We start from the raw sequence: 19,442 nt of genomic DNA, 5'->3' as shown, positions 1-19,442 counted from the left end.
GAAAAGTGGGTGAAGGGAGACATCGGACAGGGCAAGATATGACAAAATAATAATTTATAAATTACCAAGGGCTCATAAGAGAGTGGGGAGCAGGGAGGGGAAAAATGAGGAGCTGATGCCACGGACTTAAGTGGAGAGCAAATGTTTTGAGAATGATGAGGGCAATAAATGTACAAATGTGCTTTGCACAACTGATGTATGTATGGGTTGTGATAAGAGTTGTATGAGCCCCTAATAAAATGATTTAAAAAAAAAGAAAGTAAAATTTTGCTGAAGATAATTCAATAACAGCTTTAATAGTACATCAACAGGGATCTTCCAGAAATTCAAGCTGATCCAGAGGAGAATGTAGAAAGAGGGTTATTATTGCTGATGTCAGGAGGATTTTGGTTGAAAGCACAGAATATCAGAAAGAAGTTTATTTGTGTTTTACTGGCTATGCAAAGCATTCAGTTGTGTGGATCATAACAATTATGGGTAACATTGTGAAGAATGGAAATTCCAGAACACTACATTGTGCTCTTGAGAACCTGTACCTGCTCTGTTGTTGTTGTTTTTTTTTTTAACAGAACAAGGATTTAAAATCCTTGTTTAAATAATTTGGAAAGGTGTGTGACTGGGTTGTATTATTTTACCATATTTATTCCATCTGTAAGCTTAGCAAATAACCTGAGAAGCTGGACTGTATGAAGAAGAATGTGGCAGAGATTGGAAGAAGACTTACACGGGGGTGGCAAACAAATTGCTGTCCTTTCATGTCCCTCTTAATTCGCAGAAACAAAAAGAAATCGCATGGAGAGAGGTCAGGTGAGTAAGGTGCTTGGGGCAAGAGAGGCATGCTGGTTTTTTGCCCAAAACTGGCATACTGAGATGGCTGTATGAGCAGGTGTATTGTCGTGGTGGCAAAACCAATCTTCTGTCTGCCACAAATCAGGACTTTTTTTGGTCACACATTGTTACGCAATCTTTTCAGAACCTCTAAATAGAAAGCTTGATGAACAGTCTGATCTGGTGGAATGAACTCCAAATGCACTATCCCCCTCTCATCAAAGAAACAAATGAGCATCAGTTTTGTATTAACACCTGTGATATGCAGAGAACTGTGCTAGCTAAAGGCAGGGGAGACCTGAAACGCTGATGAAGATCAAGAATTCCAGCTTTCCTTTGGATTACAACTTAATACAGAGAAATACTCTCACAAGGGCGCCGATAGAGAACATGATGACAAATGGAGAAAAGATTACAGTTGTCCACGATTTCGTTCTGCTGGATCGTCAATCAATGCTCATGGAAGCAGCAGTCAAGACATCAGTGTGCTGCACTGGATGAATCTGCTACGCAGACCTCTTTAAAGTGCTGCAATACAAGAATGTCACTTTGAAGACTAAGGTGCGGCTGACCTAAGTCATGTGATTTTCAATTTCCTCATATACACATGAAAGTTTTGGACAATGAATAAGGGTGGCTACAGAAAAACTGGTTCATTTGAATGATGATGTTGGCTAAGAGTATTGGAAGTACTGTGGACTTCCAGAAGAACAAAGAAATTTGCCTCGGAAGAGGTGGAGACAGAATGTTCCTTAGAATCAAGGATGGTAAGACTTTATCCCACATGCTTTGGACATGTGTAGAGACTAGTCCCTGGAAAAGGACATCACACTTGGCAAAGTAGGTCAGTGAGAAAGAGGATGGATGCCAAGGAGCTAGATTGATACACTGGCCACAACAATGAGTCAAACGATTTTGAGGATGGTGCAAAACTGGGTAGCGTTTTGTTCTGGAGCTCCTAGGGTCTCTGAGAGTAGAAGCTGACTCAACAGCACCTAACAACAACAACAACAATTCACTTCTGCCACTGATGCCACTGATAGGAAAGGCCCACCGCTCGAATCTGGGTGGGCTCTGTGACTGCTTTGAGAGGTTAAATAAAGTAGACGTGACAACGTCAGTTTCCAGGGTCAGGGTTTAAGATATGACAATTTTCATTTCCTGCCACTTGGGAACCCTCTGGGCCTCTGGACTATGATAAAAACGTCTGATTACTCGGAGACCACCGTGCTGAAGGGGCCATGTACAGGGTTTCTGGTCAACATTCTCAACTGAACCCTTCCTTGCAACTATCTCTACTAAGGTGCCAGGCACAACTCATCTTGGACCCTCAGATCAACCCATCTACCAGCTGAAAACCAGGGAGTGATCTCTATCAATACCACACAGAGACGAACTGCCCAGCTGAGGGCTGCTTGAATTCCTCTTCTCTGAAATGCTTACTCATGTGAATTGTCTATATATATATTTTTTGGCTATTGGGTTTTTTGTCTCCCCCACTTTTTTGTTTGTTTACTAATTTATTGGAATTTTTTATATAGTTTAAGTAATATTCATTTATATTAATTGAACCTTTATATTTATATTAAAATAAACTTTCTCCAAGTTTATAACTTGTCTTTTTCGCTTCTTTTAAGATGTATTTTGGTGAAAAGACATTTTTTATTTGAACATTAATCAATCTTTTAGTGTTTCTTTTGCAGAGTGAAGGTCCCTAAGTGGTGCAAACTTGGATACTAACTGAAGGGCTGGTTGTTGGAACCCACACAGCAACACGACGGCAGAAAGGCCTGGTGAAGGTCTGCCGTAAAGATAACCACCAAGAAGACCCTCTGGACTTCATTCTACTTTTTGACACATAGGATCACCATGTCCAGATCAACTTGGCTTGATTTAATTTTCACTGTTTGTGTCTTGTTTAAGAAATCTGCCCTTACCCCAAGGTTGAAAATATATTTACCTACTACAGTGATATTTCGGTTGTCAAACACAATTCATTCCAAATTCGTGCTCAAACACTAAAAAGTTCAAGAACTGAATATATTTCCCCCATAAAAAATAACGGAAAACCAAGTAATTGGTTCTGAGGCCCCCAAGTTATACTTTTAAATTAATTTTTCCAGGAAATCTAACAGCCCTAAGTTGTTGAAATCCTCTAAAACATCTAAACAAAATAAACAGTAAATTAAATATCAAAACACAACAGAGTAAATAAAATCTTTCAAAAAATCTTTGTACAGGTACTTTAGATTGATTTGGCTTCCTGGCATACTAAGCGGTGGAGAGAAATTGGAGGAAGGTCCTTTCATAGTAACTGTCGGCACTACACTTTCTAGGGTCATTTCTCTTAGTCTTTTTTTCACTAAAAAATGGTCTAAGGACACCTGCTTCTGCCTTCTTAATAAAATGTTCTTAAAGTGAGAGGGAGCGTTTTCATTTGCCAGGTTCACCCTCCTGTCTGTCATTGCCTCATCTGGGTGACGTTCTGTCCCGAGAGGAGCCACTTCCATCCATCGAGAGTCCATTGCTTTGATTCCTGGACGACCAACTCAACAGCGCACGGTTGCCCAGGCTTTATTACTCGTCCTCCACATCGTGCTCATTTTTCATGATCTTTCGTTGCTTATCTGGGCCCGGTGGCAGTGTTCCTAAGGACGGCAGCAGACATTTCTTCTGTTCACAAGGCCTACTCTGCCCATCTTCCCACATTTTTAAGTGACGTCCGCTTGCGGAAGCTAGCGCCTGCCCCATTGGAGTGATCCACACCAACCGGAAAGATGCGTGGGATTCATTATGTCTACAAACATTTATAGATGGCCCAAAGACTTAAACGCCCAAGAACATCCTTTGTTCTTGCCCTTGCTATTCTTGGCTTTCTTCCGGCTGTTCTTTGCTCTCACCCTGTGGGACCTCTGGAATACCTGTGACTCTCTCTCTCTCTTTCTCACTCTCTTGCAGACACCTTCAAGCTTGGGCTCCTGCAGCAGAAGCAGTGGCTGTGGCACCAGAGCCATTTAAGTCTCCTTCCTCACCAACCTCTGTTGTCGTTTGTTAGTGGGTCTGTATTAAACCTCATTTCTCTTCCTTTATGTAATAGCCACTCTCGTGGTCTTTATACCTTTTAAGTTGACTAATTCTCTGGCTTTAGACAAAGGGCCAGCTCTACCCTTTCTTTATCTGGCTATCCTAAATTCCTTTCACTTCCTGTTCCCTACAAACTTCACCTCCCTCAATCAACCTATTAATTCAAGGTCTCACTCTGTCTCTTTTCTCTGAAAGACCTACCAGTTTAAAACCCTGTGGGTTTTCACAATGATCCACTAACATGGCGTCACTTTCAAATCCCCACTAGTGTTCCCATACGACAACAGAGTGAGCCCGTCGTTCACAGGCTTGTGGCCTGGCGATGCCTTTTCCTCTTTAGTAATAAAGGTCCTTTGGGGCATCTTTTCCCCAAATGTTTGGTTTCCATAAAGTTGAACACTTGCTGGGAATGAAACGCTCAGTCTTCACATACTCAGCAAACTCAGCCATGAATTTATCAATTTATCGGCCCTCCCCCTTCCCCATGCCTCACTGCACTGGGTGGGGCTGTTCGCTCTGAATTTTTAAAAGCAACCTTGGCTGGCTTTGAACACTTGAGCTGCGCAGCACTCGCTCCCTCAATATTTTTCATTAAATCATGCGGAGGCTTTAACCTCCTCACCTATCACGTTCTGAGATGCGCTATCGCCAGCGAGTTGTTTCTGTTTATCCCGATTAACAGTAACTTTTCACCTGCTGCAATGCTCTAGGGTCTTTGTTTTGTGATTAATGATTTCACCTCTTTCCCTACATTAGCTGCTTTAACCAGCACCCCCCACACCCAATTGTTGATAATGTCTACTTGGCCATGTTGCATTCAGCCGCAGAATCAGACAAGCAGCAACCTGATTCAAATTTTGCAATGAATTTGTTTGTTTGTTTATTTATTTATTTTTCCCCTTAACCCTAACTCTTGAATTCAGTGCTGCCCAACAGAACTTCCTGTGATGATGGAGCTGGTCTGTACTTATGCTGCCCCATAGCCACAAGGGGCCTATAGTTAGAGTAGAACTGTGTTTCATAAGGTTTCAGTTACTGACTTTTGAGATGTAGATAACCAGGCTTTTCTTTTGAGGCATCTTGAGTGGCGTTGAACCTCCAACCTTTCAGTCAGCAGCCAAGAGCATTAACTGTTTGCACCACCCAGGGATTCGAATTGAAAATCATTAGCATATAAATAATATTTGGATCCATAAGACTAGATGAGATTTCCTCAGAATGAAGGAGATGCACAAAAGAGAAAAAAATCCAAAGGTTGAGCCATGGAGAATTCCGACATTTAGGGAGCAAGGAAGTAAGAAAAGAACCTACCAGAGAGCTTGGGAAATGACAGGTAGACACATACAAGGAGCTCCCGGGGATATGGTATCTTGAAAGCTGAGAAGGATGCAGGTCAAAGGGGAAAGCATATCAGCTGGGTCACAGGATTGGTAAATGATGGGGGAACTCACCAGCAATCTTAAGAAGAACTGTGTGGTGCAGTGGTGGGGGTGAAATTGGTTGCTGTTGATTCAAGAGAGAAGAAGAGGGAAATTGGAGATGCAGAAGGCAAGTGTACTCAAATTTTTGTTGTTGTTGTAAAGGAAGGCAGAGAAATAGGGTGGCAGCTCTGGGGAGAAGAGTGAGTGAAGGGAAGTGTATTTATATGTATATATACTATATATAAAGACTATATGTGAGTATAGTCTTTATCTAGCTATAATGAGGGGGAAGAGGTATAGTATGTTTAAATGTTGGTGGGAATGGTTCAGTAGAGATGTTTTAAAAAGCGATGGTACTGGAGAGAAGACAGAATTGCTCAGTTACATCCTGAGGCCACATGAGGAGGAGAATCTAGTCTCATGAAAGGGTTGGCCTTGGCAGGACCAGGAAAGAAATCAAAGACCATGGGTAAGGGTTTAGGGAGGCAGCGGTAGCAGTGGAGGACTTCTTCTTGGATTGCTTTGGTTTTCTTGGTGACGTAGAAAGAAGGAGGTCTGAGTAAAAGGATTAGGAGGCGGGGTTGAAGGTCTGAAGAGGAAGGACAATATGAATCAGCACTTAGGAGAGTGGGAAAGAGAAGAGCTAATTATAAAGATTGTGGGCATGGTTCAGGGCCCACTTGACTTCAATGATCTTGAAAGTGTGATAAGAGAGTATGCTGGTGTGCTTTTCTCTGGACCATGTGAGGTGCAGGGCCAGAGTAGGTAGAACATTAGCTCTCACTAGGTTTGTGGTTTCTCCTGGAAAAGACTTCAATGTGAGAGGGGGGTAAGGGAGTGTGTAAACAGACGAGTGATATAATGACTGGCTGTGGAATAAGATGGGTAAAGAGGAGAAGAGGACATGAAGGATGGAGAGTTGGTGAGAAGTTGGTAGAACCTCTAGATTGTAGAATTGTGGGTCTTAATGCTGTCAACAGATTGTTGGGATTGAAGTATTGAGAGAATAATAGATAAGAAGTGAACTAGTTAGGGGTTGCAGGTATTAGTAACGGCAAGTTTAAAGGTATGCATCTGAGAGTGAGGGTGCTGAGTTTAGAGAGAAGAGGTCTAGACCTTTGGAAGCATGGGGTGTGCCGGTGCTCTTTCTCGCCAGTTTGAAGAACACTTTGTCTCTAGCAAGTCTAACCTTCTCTGTGTATAAGTGTCAGCAATGTTCCTTGGGGAAGGGGCACTTAATCGTAGGGACAAATAGAATAAAAAAGAAAGAAGAATGAGAAAAGGGAAGAGAGGGGACAGAATAAAGAGGCTATTTTTTAACATTAACACATAGTTACAATTTTGATTATATACCTGTATCTTTCACAATGAAATTATAAGCAATAGGTGAAAGCTCCTTGATAACCAGGTTGATGAGATATCTTGTTGCATATGTAGGAGTTGACCACAGCCAGGCTCAAAGCCAGACCTGCTAAAGGGCACTGTAGTTGGAAAAACTCTTTACAGGGGTTTGCTGAGTTAGTCTTGCTTTAATAACTTGGAGCTGAGGAGTAGCTAGGCATGTATCCTGCTCAAGGATAGGTAGGTAGGGTTGTGTGTGTGTGTGTGTGTGTGTGTGCCTACACGCTTATCCATATGTACATGCACACACAACCCACCCCGCCCCACCGCAATGAGAACAGCTGAAATAAGCTCCCAGTGTCAAATGGAATTTTCACTCTGCATGATGTGCTCAATGCTGTCTTTCCCTGGGACTATAGATTGGGACACTCTAACTCTACTTAGGATTTAGCCGTGCTGTTTTCTGCACTATGCTCCTATCTCTGAACGTTTAAGCATTCTTTGCCCTGAAGCAAGTTCTATGCATTATGACCTCATTTGTCAGCACTTTACCATTAGTCACTCCATCTTACTGCTGTGATAACCGAGAAGACCAGGTCTATTAAAATGATGAGATCCGATACCAGGAGGGAAAGGGGATGTAATAGGGGGGAATGGATCACAGGGAGCTACGTGTGGCCTCCTCTCTGGGGGACGGGCAGCGGAGGGGTGGGTGAAGGGAGACGGCGGACAGTGTAATATAAGATACAATAATAATTTATAAATTATTAAGGGAGCATGGAGGAGAGGGGAGGAGGAAGGGAAGGGGAGGGGGGAAAAAAGGGAAAATTAGCGGGTTCCGGGAACCCAAGTGGCAAGCGAATTTTGGGAATGATGAGGGCAACAAATGTATAGATGTGCTTTACACAATTAATCTATGTATTGTGATGAATTGTATGAGCCCCAATAAATTGATAAAAAAAATAAATAAAATGATGAGATCTTTGATTTGCTTGACTTGCTATAAAGATATGCTTGAGTGAGAAGACCCTGGGAAGTTACTTAACTTCTCTTGTGCCCAAGTTTCCTGACCTGTAGAGCTGTGTACTAAATTACACTTTATATAAAGTTTCTCAGCTATGCCCAAATGAGATATTTATGAAAATTACTTGTAAATTGTAAAGCTCTAAATAATAAAAACAAAATACCAAGGGCTCAAATAGAAAGTAAATGTTTAGAAAATGATGATGGCAACATATATACAATATACTTGATACAATTGATGTATGGATTATTATAAAAGCTGTAAGAGCCCCCAATTAAAAAAAAAGCTGGTATCAGAGGTCACTTTATTGCTATAAATTAACACATAAAAAAGAGGAGAGAATCACATTGAGCATCAGAACCCAGCACTTCAAACTATTAGGACAGAGTCAACAGCATAATCCTTTCAACAGCTAAAGAAAATAAATCATAAGAACTAAAGCAATGGGAAAAAATCAACAAAGAGTTGGTGCTTGGAAAGGACCAACAAAATCGACAAATTGCTAGCAACTTGACAAAGAAAAAGAAGCAAACATCAATATCCAGAATTGGAGAGGAAATAGGGGAAGTCTCCACAGACTCTAGTGAAATAAAAGATTAATAATACAGTACCATGAAAAAGTGTGTTCCCAATGGATGGATGGATGGATTGTCATAAGAGCTGTACAAGCCTCAATAAAATGATTTATTAAAAGAAAAAAAAAGAAGAAAAAATGTATTCCAAAAAATTCACTAATTTGGAGGAAATCAGAAAACACCTGAAAATCACTCTGTCCCCAAGTTAACACATATGAACATTTAGAACTTGAACAGACCCATAGCAAAAGAAGAAATAGATAAGGTCATCCAGAAACTCCCAACTGAAAAAAGCCCCGGTCCAGATGGCTTCACAGGAGATTCTATCAACCATTCAGAGCAGAGCTGACACCAACCCTACACAAACTCTTCCAGAACACAGAAAGGGACTGTAAACTCCTGAACTCATTCTATGAAGCCAGCACAACCCTAATACCCAAGCCAGGCAAAGACCCCACTAGAATAGAGAACAAAAGACCTATATCTTTCATGAACATAGATGCAAAAATTCTCAACCAAATCCTGGCCAACAGAATCCCTTGACATATAAAAAAAAAACCATCATGATCAAGTGGGATTCTTACCAGGGATGCAGGGATGGTTCAACATTCTAAAAACAATTAACATAATCCACCACATTGACAAGAAAAATTATACAAATCATATGATCATATCAATTGATGCTGAAAATGCATTTGACAATATCCAACACCCTGTCCTAAGACAAGCTCTCAGGAAGATAGGATTAGAAGAAAAAAATCCTCAGTACAATAAAGGCCATATATGAAAAACCAATAGCCAATATTACATTCGATGGAGAAAAGCTGAAAACATTCCCACTGAATAAGGAAACTCGACAAGGATATCTCTTATCCCCACTTTTATTCAACACTGTGCTTGCAGTCCTAGCCAGTACCACAGAACAACAGCAAGAAATCAAGGTAGTACAATTGGGTAAAGAAGAAGTGAAAATTTCTCTGTTTGCAGATGATATGATTTTATATATTGAGTATCCTAAGGTGTCCACAGTAGGATTTCTGGAAACAATAGAGGAGTTTAATAGAGTAGCAGGATATACAAGATTAACAAGAAGAAATCAATTGAATTTGTATATACCAGTGATGGGAATACCAAAAAAAGATATAAAGGAAACAACATCACTCAAAAGAGCCACGCAAAAGCAGAGATACCTAGGAATAAACCTGTGGTAGTTACATAATCTGTTGTCAATTTGAGACTTACAAGTAAATGGGTGGAGTTTAGCTTGTCAATCAGGTCGCATCTTGATGACCTCATTGAGAGGCGAGGCACTAAGGAGATAAATATCTCACTGAAGGCAGGACGCAGGCTCACTACCTGGGAGACATTGCAGCTGACAAGACACCTGGAGCTACACCAGTGCCCTGAACTGGGGGAGCCCTGCCAGTACTGAGATGCTTACAATGACACTGGATCCATAAGACTTCCCACCCACTAGCCTGTGATCTTCCTGCATTCGGTGTCATTGCATGTGTTTCGTGAGTCTGAAGAAGACTTTATAGATTGGTATTTGACATATGGGCTAATATTGGCCTTATGGACTTGATCTGGACTGGGATGTTTTCTTAATGTATAATTACTCTTTATATAAAGCTCTTTCTTATACACATGAGTGTCTATGAATTTGTTTCTCTAGTCAACCCAGACTAACACAAAACCTCACCAAAAAAACAAAAGATCTATGTAAAGAAAACTACAGAACATTGCTACGAGAAACCAAAAGGGATCGACACAAATAGAAGAACATCTGTGTTTGTGGATTAGAAGACTCACTATTGTGAAAATGTCAATGCTATCTAAAGTACTACAAATTCAATGCAACCCTGATCTAAATTCCAGCATCGTTCTTTAAAGAAATGGAAAAAATGGATTATCAACTTCATATGGAGAAGGAAGCAGCCCAGGATAGGCAAAGAACTCCTCAAAAAGAAGAACAAAGTAGGTGGTCTTGCACTACCTGACTCAAAACCTACTACACAGCCACAGTGGTCAAAACAGCCTGGTACTGGTATAATGATAGATACTCAGACCAATGGATCAGGAGAGAACATCCAGAAATAAAAACATCTGCATACAGACAATTGATTTTTGACAAAGGCCCAAAAAGTATTAAATGGAAATAAATGGTGCTAGAAAAATTGGATATACACCTGCAGAAGAATGAAACAAGACCCATATCTCACCCCATGCACAAAACCAAACAAGGTGGATCAAAGACCTAAATGTAAAACCCAAAGCTATCAGGATCATCAGTGAGAAAACTGGGACAAATCTAAATGCCTAGTGCAGGGAATACATGGGCTATCAGAGATAACAAAAGAAACACACTTGTGGAAGACAAAACAGATGAGTGGGACCTATTAAAAAGAAAACACTTGTGTGCATCGAAAGACTTCATTAAAAGAGTAAAAAGAGAGTCCACAGACTGGGAAAAAATAATTAGTAATGACATTACAGATAAAGGACTAACTACTAAAATCTACATACTTTACAAGTCTACAACAAGGAAAAGAACGAATACTCCTCTGAGAAGGTGGGCAAAGGACCCAAACAGATAATTCACAAAGGATGGTACTTGAATGGCTAATAAACACATGAAGAAATGCTCCCATTCACTAGCCATCTGGGAAATGCAAGTCAAAACAACATGAGATACCGTCTAACACCCATAACTGTAGCCCACTTTTATAAAACGTAGAACAACAAATGCTAGAGAAGGTGTGGTAGATAGAATGTCTTCTCCACTGCTGGTGGCTTGTAGATACATGCAGCCCCCGTGGAAGGTGAGATGTGGCGATACCTAAAACAGATGGCAATTGAGACACCATATGATCTAGCAATACCATTACTGGGCATAGACCCAAGAGAAATAAACAGATTATGAACAGATGTTTGCCGCTCCCCCCTCTCCCATGTTCACTGCAGCACAGTTCACAAGAGCAAGAAGCTGCAAACAGCCTACATCCCCATCAGTAGAAGACTTGATTAAAAAACCCTCTGGTATAAACATATAACGGACTATGCACCACCCCAAAATGCGATGAAACACCTCAACACATGGAGGGAGCTGAAAACATTATGCTGAGTGAAGTTTGTCAATCACAAAAGGACAAATACTACGGCTGTCGGAACAAGCAACGGAAATGGGCACAAGCTCGGGCTTGTAGGGCATCCAGTCTGCTATCTGGGGGGCCAGACAGCCTGGTAGAGAGTCTGACTGGTGCTCTAGTATTTTGAAGGTCACTTGGCTGGAGGGTGCCTCATGTCAGCTGGGATCAAATGGTCAAGGGAGGGGAAGGGAATGTTGTCTACAGAGTGGCTGCCATGTGAATCGATGATGAAGCCCGCCCTGGACAGCTGGAAAGCCCTACCAGAGGGATTGGGGATAATGATGGAAAAACGACGCAGCAATGGGGAAATGGAGCAAACCCGTCTGGGGGACACAAACGCATGTCTGCTGGTAGGAAAAGAGGGAGGACCGACCTCCAGTTTGGGGGAATAATGACTGGAATGCTTCTGTGGACCCTAGGTGGGGAGTGTCTTTGGTGGTCTGCACTGAATGGGCCACATCGACCCGGGCTTCTGGGTGTATCCTGGAGACCCAGGCCAGGGGCCATGGAACGCTGGGTCACTGAATGCTGGATCTTCAAGGCCACAGCAGGCTCCAGAGGCTGCATCAGTGAGCTCTCGGCGGGAACCCCATTGGGTGATTTGGACTCTACCTCACTCTTGTAGCTTAAGGACCTAAGTCAGAAAATACGTGGTGTCTGAGGAAGCAGAAGACAGCTGTACCAAGATTGGTGAACCGCTGGTAGGCAGGCAAACAAGGTCTTGCTAAACGAATGCCCTCGATGCTGTATTACAATATATATTATTTCAGCAACCCTGGGATGGGCATTCTGTTTTATTTTGTTTTTGTTTGTTCATATTAGGGTGTATCTCAGAGATGCTATGCCATTGGAGGTTCACCGTCATGAAATTGTGTTTTGTTTTTCAGTAAATGAATTCCAGAATTGGTGAACCGATAGGGATAGCAAGCAGAATAAAGGTTTGTGGGGAGGAGGGTGGGAGGGGGGTGGATGGGGGAGGTGTACAGGGTTGGTAGGAGCAGGGTAAAAGGAGTCCTGGAAGAAAAAGAATGTTTGGAAACTGATTGTGGAAGCAACTGTATAATTCTGCTTGATGTGATCGAACCATGGAATGATATGATACATGTATTAACTCCCAATTAATAATAAAAAAGTATTACTGCTAGAATTTCAGTTTGCACATACATGTATAGATCAAACAAATGTTTAAATTTATCTCTGTAATCAGTGGATGACTGCAGACAACTTCTCCCAGTAATGAACTTCTCTTAGTCTTGTTAGGGTGCCCTCCAAAAGAAGGTTGAATCAAAACAGTGGCGTCTGGGGTGCTATTGGGTCAGTTTCATTCAAAGCAGAGAGGTCAACTCAGAGGCTATGGTGAGTTGGTTTTTTAAAAAAATTATTCTGTAGGCTGCATTCTCTGGAGAAGCAAAGGCAATAAAGCTTATACAGTTATATGTACAGAGAGCTTTATAGGAAGGAGATGGCTCACACAGTTGTATAAGTAGGAAAGGTCCAAATCCATTGGTCAGATATTAGGCTGGAGGCTTTTCCTAACTCTCATAGCTGCAGGGGCTGATGAGCCCAACATCAGCAGGAAGGTGAGCGACGAAACTCAGCCTTCGGAAGTGGTTGGGCCTAGATGGAGGATGTGTCAAGTAACATATTTTGGTGGGTTTTCAAAATAAAAGTTTCTGTGATTTTGTAAAAGTATTTTTTTACCCTAATATTTCCAATTTGCTCTCCCCAAATGAGAAATATTGCTAACTTTGGAGCAGCAAGTGCAAAATTCCACCCACACACTGAAAACATATAGCTGAAGGATGAGTGTGGCCATCTAAATGCCAGGTCATAGTTAGAGATGAGTTTACTGAATGGGTGATATACTTAATCTTTAGGGACAATCAGGACCAACCCAATTTACAGTAATTCTTAGTGAGTTTTGCCAATAAGGCCCGGGGACTATCTTCAACCTGAGTCTTACTTGACTTTCACTTGAATTCTTCAATTAGGGGGTAAGGAGAAGGACTGAGGCAAAAGCATCTATGGTGGACGAGCTGTCCACAAGTACTTTCCTGGTAATTCTACTTATTGGTCAATCAATCATTTGAATAAAATCTAAATGCCAGCCAAGGCCTCCCTGCCCAGCTGGCTCCTGCATTCACATAATATCTCAAAGCTTTACATTAATATCAACATATAACTTGGCCCTTATGGGTTTCCAACTGAAATCCTCCCTCCCAACTATTTTGTGAATTTTAATTGAATTTGCCAAAGATTTGGGGGTTAAGATGGAGCTCACATCATACAATATACAGGGTCCTTGTCTCATTTTCCATTCCCCTCCTTCCCCCGCCCCTCCTTCTCAGACACACTGTCGATTACTCTCCTGATCATATGGATATAATTTGGCAACCAACTTTTGTCTTGGGAATGTCTTAGGAGGTCTTACTCTTGTTCTTAAGGCACTTGTCAACATCTTTCTAAACACATGTAATGCTTTCCTAAAGAGATCTAATGAACTTAAAATTTCTCCATCTCATTAAAACTGACTAAGCACATGAATTTTCCATATACTCAACATTAGTCTAGACCAGGGGTTAGCAAACTGTGGCTCCAGAGGCATATATAGTTCTTTCAGTATGGAGTTTTCCCAGTTAGTTCTTAACAGAAAGGGATCTGTTAGAAGCCATGTCAAGATGTCCTGCCCAATAGCAGCATGCAGGATGTGCTGAGAAGAACGAGAGAGACAAGTAGTTCAGGTCAGGGATGTTAAATACTGAACTAGGAGGGGCAAAGGAAGGGAGATGAAAAAGCAAATCTTAAAGAAAAGGAGGGATTATCAGGTTTGATTGCCAAGTGGCCATAGGAATGAAGGAAGAGGCATGATCTGAGGGTGGTAGCGCCTCTCTTCATGCCCTTCTTAGACTCACGGTGAAGTGGGCAATGAGAGGATTTGTCTTGCCCACCCCTTTCCTTCCTTCTGCTCCCATTACAGTTCTCTTACCTTTTAGATGAGCTCCTGCTGTGATCTCACTCCACCACCACCAGGGCCTCCATAAATCGCTCTCTTGATACAATTAGACAAGGTGCTACAAGGCTCCTAAAGATCCAGCCGGGAAACAGGAAATGAATGAGCCTGTGCCAGCTTGGGGGCTCACCAGGTGAAGAGGGAAATCCTCTCTCAGTTACTGAGAGCCTTGAGTGGTTTTCTCTATGGAGCAATTCTTAACCTGCATAGATTTTATGAACTATGGGATTTTACTAATCTCTAATTAAAATTTACGGAGTCATGGGGGCCCAGTGATTAAACACTCAGTTGCTAATCGGAAGGTTGGGAATTCAAATGCACCCAGCAGCTCTACTTGCTGTTGTTAGTCTATCCCGACCCATAGTGATCTTCCGCACAACAGAATGAAACAATACCCCATGCTGGGCTCCTCACAATTGTTCCTAGGCTTGAGCCCATTGCTGCAGCTGCTGTGTCAATCTTTTAGGGCCTTCCTATTTTACACTGCGCCTCTACTTTCCCAATCATGACGTCACTTTCCAGGGACTGGTCTCTCTTACATGTCCAAAGTATATGACGACATCTTGTCATCCTTGCCTCTAAGGAGCAATTCTGGCTCTACTTCTTTCAAGACCTATTGGTTTGTCTTATTAGCATTCCATGATATTTGCAATATTCTTTTCCAGCACCACAATACAAATGCATTGATTCTTCTTCAAGCCCCTTCTTTCATGTCCAACTTTCACATGCATATGAGGACAAACATCAAGCAAAGCCCTGTCAGAAGAACGAATTGTTCTTGGATTGAGGCTAGAATTAAGTGCAAGCCCCAAATCCATTCATACATCCATGGTGAATATATGCCTCTGGCTCACTTTAGAGACATCATTGTCATTTTATGTTAGAAAACATTATCAGTCATCCCCCTGGGGCACCACTTCCACAGACATCAAGTCAATGCTGCCTCACTGTGCCCGTGTCTCCGAGCCTTCAAATCTTCACAGAAGTAGAAAGCCTCATCCTTCTTGGATCACCTTTCTTTGGAATGAGTACACGTATGGATCTCTTTCAGTCAGTCGGCCAAGTAGCTGCCTTGCAAACTTCTCGGCATAGACGAGTGAGTGCTTCCAGTGCTTATCAGCCTGTTGAAACAGTTCAGTTGGTATTCCATCAGTTCCTGGAGCCTGTTATTAGCTAATGCTTTCAGTACAGTTCGATCTTCTTCCTTTAAGATTGGTTCTTACTCATATGTTACCTCTTTACATGGTTGAATGTCCACCAGTTCTTTTTGGTACAGTGACTGTGTATTCTTTCCATCATCTTTTGATACTTCCTGCATGGTTTAACATTTTGCCCATAGACTTCTTCAATATTTCAACTTGTGGCTTGAATTTTTCTTCAGTTCTTTCACGATAAGATATGCTAATCATGTTCTTTCTTTTTTGCTTTCTAACTCTAGGTCTTTCCCATTTCATTATATTGGTTTACTTTGTCTTCTTGAGCTGCCCTTTGAAATTTTCTGTTCAGTTCTATGACTTAACTTCTTCCATTTGCCTTAGCAACAATATGATAAAGAGTAAGCTTCATCAAGCTGAAACAAGTCTACAAGAGCCAAAATACAGCCTCGGGTCTATACCACCTGCATCATGAGGACATCTCGAAAACGGATTTCACTCATTGAACACGGATGACAGGAGGCTTGTTGCGTTGTGGGGTGACATTAAGAACAGCATTCATAAAGAAAGCAGAAGGTCATTAAAAAGACAGGACACAAAGAAAAGCTAAAAATGGATGTCAGAGAAGCTCTTAACTTGTCCTTCATCATAGAGTAGCCTTCCAGGCAAATCGAAGACAGTCCTGTGGGACAGTTCTCATCTGTCACATGAGGTCACTCTGAGTTGGAATGAATTTATTGCAAATGCAGGCAACATACCACAGCAATATTAGCAGTTCATTTGATTTTGTTACCAGGAAAAGTGACATGTATTCTTATATCAGACTATATCAGGATTTTTATATAAGATATCAGAATTTGCCATCTGCTATTATCATGATTCACAAGTTTGATAGTCATATTAGGCCTGATGTTTGATCTTGTTATTGAATGTCTTAATAATGAATCAAATAAATTATTTATCATTAATTTAAAAATATTTATCAACCTTTATAACCCTGTTTCTTTCACTTCTACTGCATACAGGCACATTGTTCTTAGAAAGAGTCCATAGACCTCACCATGGTCCCCAAAGGGTCCATAGCACACACGAAAAGTGAAGTTTGGGTCTAAGCTGTATTCCTTTGCAAAGAGTTGCTGCAGTTGGCAGTCAATCTGACTCACACATCAAAGAACTGCCAAAACACAGAACTCCAGGGAACAGGGTTGCCTGGAAACTAAGGGCCAATTAGAATGTAACTTTATTCTTTTATTATTTTTGTCAAGGTTTGCAGTGATTTTATTTACAGGATACAGTTAACACAATGAAATAAACACTGATGTATCAAGCTTTAAATCACACTGTAACTTTAAAGTAGTATAATAAAAGGTATTTTGATGAATACATTATTTTAAACAAGCTATCCTGAAAAAAATTCTTGGTTATATTTTTATTAAAAAATACAATACACAATTTGTATTTATATTTGTGTATAATATGATTGCTTAAAATTTTTAATGGCAGTAAGTTCATCTGTTCAGAGTTTAACATCATCTGAATGTTGTGGTTGGAGGGGAGAAAGCTCTAACCCAAATGATATATTTCAGGTGAACAGAAGAATGGGCAGTTTGCTTCTTTAGATAATAGATATTCCCAATGTCCTCAAGTTTTGGAGTAAAATTACATCACCGACCATGATGAGAGAATCTCCATTCATTTTTCTGCCTTTAAAATTACCCTTCTAAAAACACCAACAGCTGTCTGATTTTCTTCAGCAGAAGGGCTCAAAGAAGTTTCATGCCAAGATTCTGGTTGGATTGTAGGAATCAACAAAGTGGGCTTCAACAAATTGAATTGCCTTGAGTAGTTCTCATGGACCAGAATCCCAGGATGCCGATCATCTGGGACTTGGGCTAGAGCATCTATTCAGCTTCCCAACCTGGCCGCAACCCCACCCGGTTCTGAGGCAGTGGCTCCTGCTGGTGTGTGTGGCCCTGAACTGACCCAATACTCTGTGGTTTTCCTGCACCCATGCAATTCAGAAAACCAGCCCCTATAAATCTATAAACCCCAGCTGACGTCAGAGGCCATGATTCCCTCCATGGACAAGATCATTTGCATTCTCTCTTGGGATTCATGGTTTGTTCCTGGGGGCTGGAAAGGTCAGGGACCAGCAAGCTTTGAAGTAATCATAACACTTGTTCACAACGTTTTATTAAGTACATTATTCATAAGGACGACTTGGGTGGTGAAAACTAAAAGGTTGAACATTCAGGGGAAAGGCCTGGGGTTTTACATACCCCCAAATCAGCTGGTTGGGGAAGGAGATAGAGCCTTTCGTTTTATGACCTTGAAGAGCCCAGAATCTTTCCACCTGGCGTCACTAGCAGATTCAGCATAAACCTGCAAGGTTACTGCAGGAGGAGTAGAGATTGTAGACTCCCACTCCCCTCAGCACTGGGCAGAGTGCACACTTCTGTAGTTATCTGCTGACTCCTTATTCTCATTCTGATGGTGCACTACGATTTATCATCCATGACCCTTCGTCTTTGCTGGGCTACCTTTCCCCTTAGGGACTTAGAGAACACATTTCCCTCCATTGTGAATGACTCCAACACGTTGCTTTAACAGAAATCTGGCTCTTCGTTAGGAACAAGGTGCCCTGCATCTCCTTCATGGTGAGGCTATTAATACTTCAACCCACATGCCCAGCTTGGGATGAGAGACCAGCCCTCTCCTAGCTCCCTACAGTTACTGTCGCTCCAGTACGCCTCCACCTGACATTAACACCACCCTCGCCTCTTCTCCTTTGCAGTGAGCACCACTAGCTGCGTCACTATGCCAGCCTGGCTGCAAGCAATAGGAACCTGCGTCACTTTCACAGGAAAGGGATGTGTGTGAACGTTGTTTGAGTAGGGTCACAGGATCAAGAAGACTGAAGTCCAAGGCTCAGAAAATGGGTATGAACTGAGTTTATTTATATCCAGATCACTCCGTGGCAAGCATCTGGTTTGAATGCTTTTGGTGTTACCACCACCACCGGACACTGCCCCCAGGCGGCTAGAGACCTGCCTGCTGCCCTGACACTGAAAATATTTCATGGTCCCGGATCTCTACTCTCTTTTGGAAAGAACCCATGAATTGAGCACGAGCATCAGATTGGCACATACTTATGACCTAACTGGCAGGAAGCTGAAAGGAAAAAGCTGGCACTTTTACCTTTGGAAGAATAGCCCATTTTCACACTTACCACCCAGAAGGCAGTGTTTAGATGTTGAGTAGCCGAAGAAATACCAAGTGTCCACATGGTTTTCTGCCTTGTTATTGGTGTCCCTGATTTCTAAGATACTCCTCTATACCAGAAAGGATGCCCCTCCCTGACCCACCACAACACAAGATAACTTTGGTCCTCTCTCGTCGCTTCACCGCCAGGTACCCTTGCTTCAGAACCCTTTGTCCACCCTGGAACGGCTCACATCTCAAACATTCGTCTCCAGCAATCCATTTCAGTTTGTGGCCATAGCTGCCTAAAAGGCGTCCGAAATGACTCTAGACAAGATCCTCTCTTTGTCACCACATCTAATGAGCACTTTTCAGTCTTTACCTGACTTGAAAAGGCTCATGTTTGGAATGAGAGATGGTGAGTGGGTTCCATGCAGTTTACAGAGACTCGAAGAAGCACCTGGTTGGGAGGGGATCCTTACCAACTGCATGGAACTGTGAAAGTGAAGCCGCCTTTGGAGAGATGCAAGTTGCCAACTGACTACTTGGTTGTCAACCTGATTCTGGTAGAGGTTTTATTTTTTTTATTTTTTTATTTTTTCCATGTCTGTCTGTTGACTTTTTTTTTTTTTTAATTTTATTTTTTTCCATTTTT

General features: G+C 41.7%; 1 long non-coding RNA gene across 1 annotated transcript in view; it reads left to right on the top strand.

The window, feature by feature from the left end:
- LOC123522597 overlaps positions 1–2,800 on the top strand; it is a 13,062-nt gene extending 10,262 nt beyond the window's left edge. Inside the window, exon 2 of the long non-coding RNA XR_006680841.1 lies at positions 2,532–2,800. This is a non-coding gene — a long non-coding RNA (uncharacterized LOC123522597). The remainder of the gene's footprint in view (positions 1–2,531) is intronic.
- The last annotated feature ends 16,642 nt before the right edge of the window (positions 2,801–19,442 follow it).

The sequence above is a fragment of the Echinops telfairi genome, unplaced genomic scaffold (assembly GCF_000313985.2).
Source record: "Echinops telfairi isolate 266 unplaced genomic scaffold, ASM31398v2 ScPeMD7_7424;HRSCAF=8462, whole genome shotgun sequence".
NCBI lineage: Eukaryota > Metazoa > Chordata > Mammalia > Afrosoricida > Tenrecidae > Echinops > Echinops telfairi.
Note: the sequence above shows the minus strand (reverse complement) of the source record. Positions and strands in the feature narration are given on the sequence as shown.